General features: G+C 47.0%; 1 non-coding gene across 1 annotated transcript; it reads left to right on the forward strand.

The window, feature by feature from the left end:
- Positions 1-721: 721 nt before the first annotated feature.
- TRNAD-GUC (transfer RNA aspartic acid (anticodon GUC)) lies at positions 722-793 on the forward strand. The gene has a single exon. It is a non-coding gene; the product is annotated as a tRNA-Asp (tRNA).
- The last annotated feature ends 8825 nt before the right edge of the window (positions 794-9618 follow it).

Here is a 9618-nt window from a genome sequence, read left to right on the forward strand (position 1 = left end):
AGCACAGTCTTAACATGAGCTGTTGCAACTTGCAAACCTTGTCCCATACGCACGTTGCATCTGGCTAAGGAAAGCTACTGATACAGGATTTAGGGCTGTTTGGAGCACGTGCTTGCAGTTAGTCTGCGCTTTCCAGCGGAAGGATGTTGGTACAAAACGAAGTGGCAAGGTAAGTCCTTTAGTTGATTCCCTTTTGATGACAATCCAAATTTCCAAGCAATTGTACTGGAAATAATAATGGCAAGGTCGCGAGTTCCATCCCGGTACAAGCCAGTCGCTTCTATTCTCTCCTTTCAGTACAGTCTTAAAAGGTGCGTGAGCTTTTGCAGTGTACAAACCTTGCACCACACACTCTTTAAATCTAACGAAAGTCACTGATACAGCTTTTAGGGCTTTCAGGAGCAATTGCACCCACAGCTGCTCCTCGTTAGTATAGTGGTGAGTATCCCCGCCTGTCACGCGGGAGACCGGGGTTCGATTCCTTTTTTGATGATGACAATACAAATTTTTGGGCAATTGTACGGGAAATAATAATGGCAAGGTCGCGAGTTCCATCCCGGTACAAGCCAGTCACTTCTATTCTCTCCTTTCAGTACAGTCTTAAAAGGTGCGTGACCTTTTGCAGTGTACAAACCTTGCACCAGACACTCTTTAAATCTGTCTAACGAAAGTCACTGATACAGGTTTTAGGGCTTTCGGGAGCAGCTGCACCCACAGCTAGTCCTCGTTAATATAGTGGTGAGTATCCCCGCCTGTCACGCGGGAGACCGGGGTTCGATTCCCTGACGGGGAGGCCTTCCCTAAGTGCTTTTGATTGCTCTGCTGGATTTCCAGCTTTGCAAATGAAACCCCAATACCGATTGTAAGAGTAAAATCCTTACTCTGCGCTTTCCAGCAGAAGGAAGTTGGTACAAAACGTAGTGGCGAGGTAAGTCCTTTAGTTGATTCCCTTTTGATGACAATCCAAATTTTCAAGCAATTGTACTGGAAATAATAATGCCAAGGTCGCAGGTTCAATCCCCGTATGGTCCTGTTGCTTCTTTTCTCTCTTTTCAGCACAGTCTTAACATGAGCTGTTGCAACTTGCAAACCTTGTCCCATACGCACGTTGCATCTGGCTAAGGAAAGCTACTGATACAGGATTTAGGGCTGTTTGGAGCACGTGCTTGCAGTTAGTCTGCGCTTTCCAGCGGAAGGATGTTGGTACAAAACGTAGTGGCAAGGTAAGTCCTTTAGTTGATTCCCTTTTGATGACAATCCAAATTTCCAAGCAATTGTACTGGAAATAATAATGGCAAGGTCGCGAGTTCCATCCCGGTACAAGCCAGTCGCTTCTATTCTCTCCTTTCAGTCCAGTCTTAAAAGGTGCGTGAGCTTTTGCAGTGTACAAACCTTGCACCACACACTCTTTAAATCTGTCTAACGAAAGTCACTGATACAGGTTTTAGGGCTTTCGGGAGCAGTCGCGGCCACCGCTAGTCCTCGTTAGTATAACGGTGCGTATCCCCGCCTGTCACGCGGGAGACCGGGGTTCGATTCCCCGTCGTGGAGGCTTTATTTTAGCGCTTTTGATTGCTCTGCTGGAGTTCCACCTTTGCAAATGAAACCCAAATACCGATTGTAAGAGTAAAATCCTTACTCTGCGCTTTCCAGCGGAAGGAAGTTGGTACAAAACGTAGTGGCGAGGTAAGTCCTTTAGTTGATTCCCGTTTGATGACAATTACATGATTTTAATATTTACATGACGAAAAGTCATGATTTTATTAAAGACACGGAGGCGAGTATTGCTTAACTCTTTCTTTACTGGATAAAATAGCCGCAAGAAATCATGAATAAAGGTACAAAGAGAAAAAATATATAGTATAACATGTGACTCCAACAACCAATCCCACAACAGACTGCTTCATAACACCAAACTCCTCCTCCAAAACTTCCTCTTTCTTTGGCTGGCGAACGTGAAGAAACTTGGAACCAGCAGTCAGACACGAACGTCAAGGTCCCGAAATCCACATCTGGGAGAAACGTAGAACAAAGAAACATCCTGGAATCCACTTAGGCTGCAGAAGAAACAAGAAATAGTAGGCGATCCATGGGTTAATACCAGCGGACCAAACAGAAATATACGGCATAGGCAACAAATACAAAACTGACAATGAGGATACAGAACATCATACACAATCAAAGATGTAATGAAAAGAGAAATAATTAAACTGATCATATGAGTATGCACCCAACACTTACCCATACCAGAACCAATCATCGGGAGGGAACGAGGAAAAATCAGACGAAGGGAGGGAAGCAATACTCGCCTCCGTGCCTTTAATAAAATCATGACTTTTCGTCATGTAAATAGCAAAATCATGTAATTTTATGACAAGACACGGAGGCTCCTCTTGCAAGTTTAAAGCTGGGCAATAATCGAGGAGAACAGATTAGGGGCAGGTTTGAAATAAAATTCTTTAAACGTAGAATGTCTGGACCAATCTGCCGCTTTCATAAGATCCTCCAAACGGCCGCCAAAAGTAATGACTTTGGTAGCCACGGCACTCCTGGATGAATGAGCCCCAAAAACCGAGGTATCCACCCCGGCGAGCCCCATAACACGCCGCAACCAGCGAGCCAAAGTTGTAGAAGACACAGGTCCGAATGGAGCTTTGAATGAAATAAAAAGATTAGGGTGAGATAGAGATCGAAACTCCACTGTGCGAGATTCATACTCCCGAAGACAAGCCACTGGGCATAAGGCCAAATTAGATGGAAAAGCCGGGTAAAAAACAGATGTGATCGACGTTTTTGTCCGCCTGGATATGTTAAAGGTAACCCCGTCCGGGTCGAAGGAACGATTGTCAAAGTCCAAAGCACGGACATCGGCTACTCGTTTGCACGAGATCAAACACAATAAAGTTACCAGTTTGGCCGATAAGTCCTTTAGGGAAAGGTCTTCATTCCGAGGCCAGGCCTCCAGGAAAGAGAGAACACAAGAGACATCCCAGGTAGTGGAATACCTAGGACGAGGAGGTCTACTATATCGAACACCCTTCAGCAAACGACAAACCAAAGGGTGTTTGCCGATCGGACAACCATTCAGGCCTCCATGCGAAGCAGAAATGGCAATCTGTAAACGTTAACCGTCCTGTAAGCCTTGCCGTCCTCAAAAAGAGATGTAAGAAACTGGAGTACCGCGTTCAAAGGTGCTGAAGCGGGATCCAAGTCCCTAGCCACGCACCAACGGGACCAAACTCTCCAAGCTGACCCGTAAGCCTTCCTGGTTCCCGGAGCCCAAGATGCTGCCAAAAGCCGATTAGTCGTGTCCGATACACCGCAGATTGACCAAGGTTCCCGGAAATCAGCCATGCTACCAGAAGCAGGGAGCCATCCTGGACCAAAGGATGAGGATGACCCTCCGGATTCCGTAGAAGGAAGAGTGACGTTGGCAACAACCTGGGGTGGTCTATCGACATTTCCAACAGAGAAGGGAACCACGGTTGCGACCTCCATAGTGGCGCAATGATCACCAACTGAACCCCTTGACGTCTGACTTGAAGTAGGGTACGAGGGATCATGGAAAAGGGGGGAAACGCATAATGGAGGTTTCCCGTCCAATCCTGCGCGAACGCCTCTACTGCCACAGCTTCCGGGTCCAGACGCCAGCTGAAGAACCTCGGGAGCTGAGCGTTGAGTCTGGAGGCGAACAGGTCTGTACATAAAGGACCCCAAAGAGAAGCGATAGAAAGGAACACCGTCGGATCCAATTTCCAGTCGCTGTAGTCCCGCAGGTATCGTGAGTACCAATCCGCTACCGTGTTGTGCAGACCCGGTAAGTATTCGGCCTGGATGGTAATGTTCCTGAGAAGACAGTGGTGCCAGAAATCCAACGCCAGAATCGCCAATGCCTTGGAATGGGTACCCCCCATGTGGTTGATGTATCGGACTGCCGAGACATTGTCCATCCGGAGTCTGATACAAACATTGGCGCAATCTTTCGAAAAACTGCGAACAGCAAACGATCCTGCCAGAAGTTCCAGACAATTGATATGGAGCCTGGTTTCCCCTGGAGACCAACTGCCTCCCGTAGTGAATCCCTCGCAATGAGCACCCCAACCATGAAGGCTGGCATCCGAGTCTATGGTGAACTCCGGTTGCGGACCCATAATGGCTCTGCCATTCCACGCTTCCAGGTTCTTGATCCACCATCGCATGATGTCCGAGTCCAAGGAAATGAGATCTGCGTAAGAAGCCCCTTCGCGGAGGTGAGCTATCTTCAGACGTTGAAGAGCTCGATAGTGCAACGGGGCAGGAAAGATCGCCTGGATCGATGATGTTAACAATCCCATGATCCTGGCAAGGTAACAAATAGAAATGAAAGGGCGGTTGAGAGCCCGGGTCAATTCCTTGCGAATAGTACGGATCTTGGCAGAGGGTAGACTGAGGGACCCTGATTCCGCGTCCACTAGGAAACCCAGAAATTCCATCCTGTGGGCAGGCGTCATACATGACTTCTCCTCGTTGATGAGGAAGCCCAAATCCACCAGAAGGGTAATTGTCAACTGAAGGTGCAACAACAACGTCTGCTGGTCCTGGGCCATGATCAGGAGATCGTCCAGGTAGATGATAAGCCTTACTCCTTGCATACGAAGCCAAGCCACCACAGGCCGTAGCAGTTTGGTGAAGCACCACGGAGCTGATGAAAGCCCAAAAGGAAGACATGTAAAACGCCATCTCCGTGCCTTCCAAAAGAACTGGAGCAGGTCCCGCGACGTTTCTGCCATGGGTACAGTGAGATACGCGTCTTGTAAGTCCAACTTCACCATCCAGTCGTTTGGTAAAAGTAAGTCTCGAAGGAGATGGATTCCTTCCATCTTGAAATGTCTGTAATGAACTAAAGCGTTTAGTGACCTGAGATTGATCACTGGACGAAAGCCGCCTCCCTTCTTTTGAACCAGAAATATGTTGCTTACATAACCTGGCAACTCTGCGTTGGCGAGTTCTATAGCACCTTTCTCCCATAAATTTGACAATTCTGTCTCTATCAAAATCTGGTCTTGAGGGGAGAACATAATAGGAGACGAAGAACAGGCTGGTACGGAATATCTATCAACTCTATTTCGTAACCCCGAACACAATTGAGGACCCACACGTCTGCCGTGAGATTTTCCCAAGCAGGGAAAAAATGACGGAGACGACCTCCCACCAGAAGACGGGAAGAAGGGATGGTTATATGTGTACTCACCATAGGGACGTCGCTGTGCTCTTCCCGAACCTCGTGAGCGCCATGGTCTGGCTCTTGACGGGAAAAATGGTGAAACCTGTCTGTACTGTCGGAAGTTGTCCATCCTGGTAGGAGGGGGTTGAGAGAAAGAGCCTCTGGAAGTTCGTGATGAACTAAAGGTGTTACGGCCGGCCAGACGGCCCCTGAATCTGCCGGCCCTGGTGGAAACCCGATTGTCGAAGACACGTCTCATAGAGGATTGGGCCTTATCTAACGCAGTGAAAGCCCCTACAAACCTCCCAAGTTCTTTTATGAAAGAATCTCCAAACAATAGCCCCTGAGCATCCTTGCCCGATTCAGTAAGGGCAAGGTTAACCAACTTAGGCTCCACTTTTAAGAGAATGGCTTTACGCCTCTCAATACAAAATGAGGTGTTAACGTTGCCCGCAATACATATAGCCCTCTGGATCCAGCCTAAGAGGGTATCCGGGTCAACGGCCTCACCCTTGTCTTTGGCAGTAGCCGCCAATTCAAACAATTTGGCCAAAGGACCAAAAATATCTAGGTGCTTGTCTTGACAAGACTTGAGGGCAGCCTCTAAGCCCTTTCTGGGGTTCCACCCTGACTTAGATAAGTATTGAACCATTTTAGGGTCCACCACAGGAGTCTCACAGACCTTGTTAGGTACAATAGGTCGTGGACATTCAGCCCGGAGCTTTTGTCTAGCAGTTTTACTAAGTGGTCGCCTGACCCATTTCTCGAGGTATTGGGCGATATGATCCGCCGGAACCCATTCAGCTGATCTAGGGTGATGGAGATCCTCGGGATCGAAAAGGGAATCACACTGGGGATCCAGAATACCCTCCGTGGTCGGGGAAGCGTGAGAGACCTTTTGGTCCTCGAGAGTGGGGGATGCTAGCCCCGAGGAACGTAAAGGTTCCTCATCCAAAACCTCATCCTCGGCCGAGGACACATCCGACACAGACCAGACCTCCTCTGCGGAGTCAAGCTCCGAATCCGAAACATCGGTGAGTGCCTTTGCGCACTTCCACCGCCGCGCCCGTTCTGCCTGGCGCGGAAAGGCTCATTTGCGTGCTGAAATCACGCCATCTTGGGCGGCATGTACATCGCCAGTCATATAATTTCTGGAGGTCGGAGGATTAAGATGCTTATGTTTAGCAAGCGCCTTCCTAGGTGCTGATAACGTGGGAGGGGCTGAGGAATGATGGTCAGGTGGTAAACTAGAAGTATGTTGAGGTACATTTTGATGAGAGGATTTTAGGGCCTGAGAAATTGAGTGAGACAATGTGGAGGTCATGGAGTCCATGGCTGCCAAAATGGCCTCTGAGACAGACTTTTGAAAGTCCATGTGGAGGCCTGCCCCTGAAGAGGATTCACCTCCTTCCATACTCATAGGTGAAACATTAGCAGTAACTTCCCCAGTAGGGGTTAAATTTTTGGTTGCCTGAGCAGGCATATCACTAGAAGTTTTATGCATGACTGAACAGGTGCTTAGAAGATAAGAACCTATGTGAAGAAAAAACTAACCTACTAAAATAAACTTAACCCTGCCTGGAAAAAACTGTGAAAAAAGTAATAAAACGCGGTACTGCAAGACAAAGACAGGTTCACCAGGGTGTAAGAGATGCTGATAGGTAGAAACGCCTGAAAACGATCAGAAAACGCTAACACGGCCGTCACAGCAGGCTTCGTGAGGAAGAAAAACGAAGCCACAATATGAAGAAACGGCGGACTCGCACATGCGCAGAAGAACGCGTAACACGTCCATTGCCGGAATGGCAGAGAAAAAAAAACCCCGCGAACAGCCGAAAAACGGAACGGAGCCGTCGGGTTCGCGTCTAAGAGGGACACAACTCAAACAAACTAAAGTCCAAGGCAGAACCAAACTCAAAAGCACAACGAACTGACAATAAGGAGAGAGTAACACTGGAGGTAGGAAACACTACATACGAAAGAGGGGTCAGCCGAAGGAGAAATACGCAATAGAGCAAAATAAGAAAATACACATATCGAAGAATTATATAAAAAAAAATCAAATATATATGGTAAAATATGAGAGAATGCACTGGCAATACTTATCTTTCCAGTGAGCAGCAAAGAAAGAGGAAGTTTTGGAGGAGGAGTTTGGCGTTATGAAGCAGTCTGTTGTGGGATTGATTGTTGGAGTCACATGTTATACTATATATTTTTTCTCTTTGTACCTTTATTCATTTTTTCTTGCTGCTATTTTATCCAGTAAAGAAAGAGTTAAGCAATAGGAGCCTCCGTGTCTTGTCATAAAATCCAAATTTTCAAGCAATTGTACTGGAAATAATAATGCCAAGGTCGCAGGTTCAATCCCCGTATGGTCCTGTTGCTTCTTTTCTCTCTTTTCAGCACAGTCTTAACATGAGCTGTTGCAACGTGCAAACCTTGTCCCGTACGTACGTCGCATCTGGCTAAGGAAAGCTACTGATACAGGATTTAGGGCTTTTTGGAGCACGTGCTTGCAGTTAGTCAGGCCCCTGGGAATCAGCGTAGCTAAATGGACAGGGAGCATGTATGTGTGTGGGTTAGTGCATGCTCAGGGAATGTCCGTGTTTTGATTGGGGGATGTTAATTGAGGGGTGGGAGACCCTAGGTGATATAAGGTGCCCTCTGGGTGACCCCGGTCACTGTCCTTTTTTACAGACACGGCCAACAGTCTTACCTGCTTCCCATCCACCCTCCCTCCCTATTTCTTGTGTACTAACTTTCTTTCTTTTGTCACAGCTGGCGGTTTGTGTGTCCTTGCCGGTCTGGTTTTGGTAAGTGATGGAGTTTGGATGCTGGTGTAATGGAAGGCTCAATCCTCCCCTAACCTCTGGTGTTTTATTGGACGTGCCCACCGAGCTTGTTGGATGGCTGGTGGTTAGCATTGGTGGTGGGACAGCGAAAGGTAGCTGTCAATTTTGTTTGGACGAGGGGGGAGGTGAGTACCTGTGGTCTGGATTGTGCAGTGTGAGAGGCCGGCAAGGACGGGGTTAATTCGGTTCCTGTGTTGGTTATGTTTTGAATATGTTACGGTAATGTGTTATGTATATTTGTATATTTGTATTTATTATTTATCGGTATTGTATATTATTCTTATTGGTTTATGGTGTTTTGGGCCAACACAGTGTTTTATGGTTTTATAATAAAATTGTGCTGTGGCCTGCTTTATCCAATTTCGGTCTCCGTGTCGTTATTTGGTGGGTTAAACTGGTATTGGGTTTACAATGCACGATACACACTACCTACATACATGCGCTTTCCAGCGGACGGAAGTTGGTACAAAACGTAGTGGCGAGTTAAGTCCTTTAGTTGATTCCCTTTTGATGACAATCCAAATTTTCAAGCAATTGTACTGGAAATAATAATGCCAAGGTCACAGGTTCAATCCCCGTATGGTCCTGTTGCTTCTTTTCTCTCTTTTCAGCACAGTCTTAACATGAGCTGTTGCAACGTGCAAACCTTGTCCCGTACGCACGTCGTATCTGGCTAAGGAAAGCTACTGATACAGGATTTAGCGTTTTTTGGAGCACGTGCTTGTAGTTAGTCCTCCTTAGTATAGAGTAAACTTCTTACTCTGTGCTGTCTACCTCTGAATCTGTTGCGGATGGATAGTATTAAATACGTCTCGCAAGCCTAATTGCCTATGCCGGGAGATATGGTAAGGTATCTCTAACTAGCACTCGTCCTCTTTTTCACAAGCTGGGGCAAGCCCGGGGGTAGAGACTCTTTACCTTTTTAACGATACAGCTTGTCCATTAGTAGCTTTTTTGATGATGACAATACAAATTTTTGGCGCAATTGTACGGGAAATAATAATGGCAAGGTCGCGAGTTCCATCCCGGTACAAGCCAGTCACTTCTATTCTCTCCTTTCAGTACAGTCTTAAAAGGTGCGAAGTTGGTACAAAACGTAGTGGCGAGGTAAGTCCTTTAGTTGATTCCCTTTTGATGACAATCCAAATTTTCAAGCAATTGTACTGGAAATAATAATGGCAAGGTCGCGAGTTCCATCCCGGTACAAGCCAGTCGCTTCTATTCTCTCCTTTCAGTACAGTCTTAAAAGGTGCGTGAGCTTTTGCAGTGTACAAATCTTGCACCACACACTCTTTAAATCTTTCTAACGAAAATCACTGATACAGGTTTTATGGCTTTCGGGAGCGGCCACACCCACCGCTAGTCCTCGTTAGTATAGTGGTGAGTATCCCTGCCGGTCACGTGGGAGTTCGATTCCCTGACGGGGAGGCCTTCTGTGCTGTCTTCTGTACTGTTCTCATATTTATTTAACTGTCCACCATATTATCGGTTCTTCCATCACCATATTGTTTCTATGTATGGTCGTTTTGCTGCCATCTGCTGGCCAGAATTTGTATGCTGCAC

Source organism: Sceloporus occidentalis, unplaced genomic scaffold, assembly GCF_023333645.1.
Source record: "Sceloporus occidentalis isolate IW3139 unplaced genomic scaffold, rSceOcc1.0.p SCAF_22, whole genome shotgun sequence".
Lineage (NCBI taxonomy): Eukaryota > Metazoa > Chordata > Lepidosauria > Squamata > Phrynosomatidae > Sceloporus > Sceloporus occidentalis.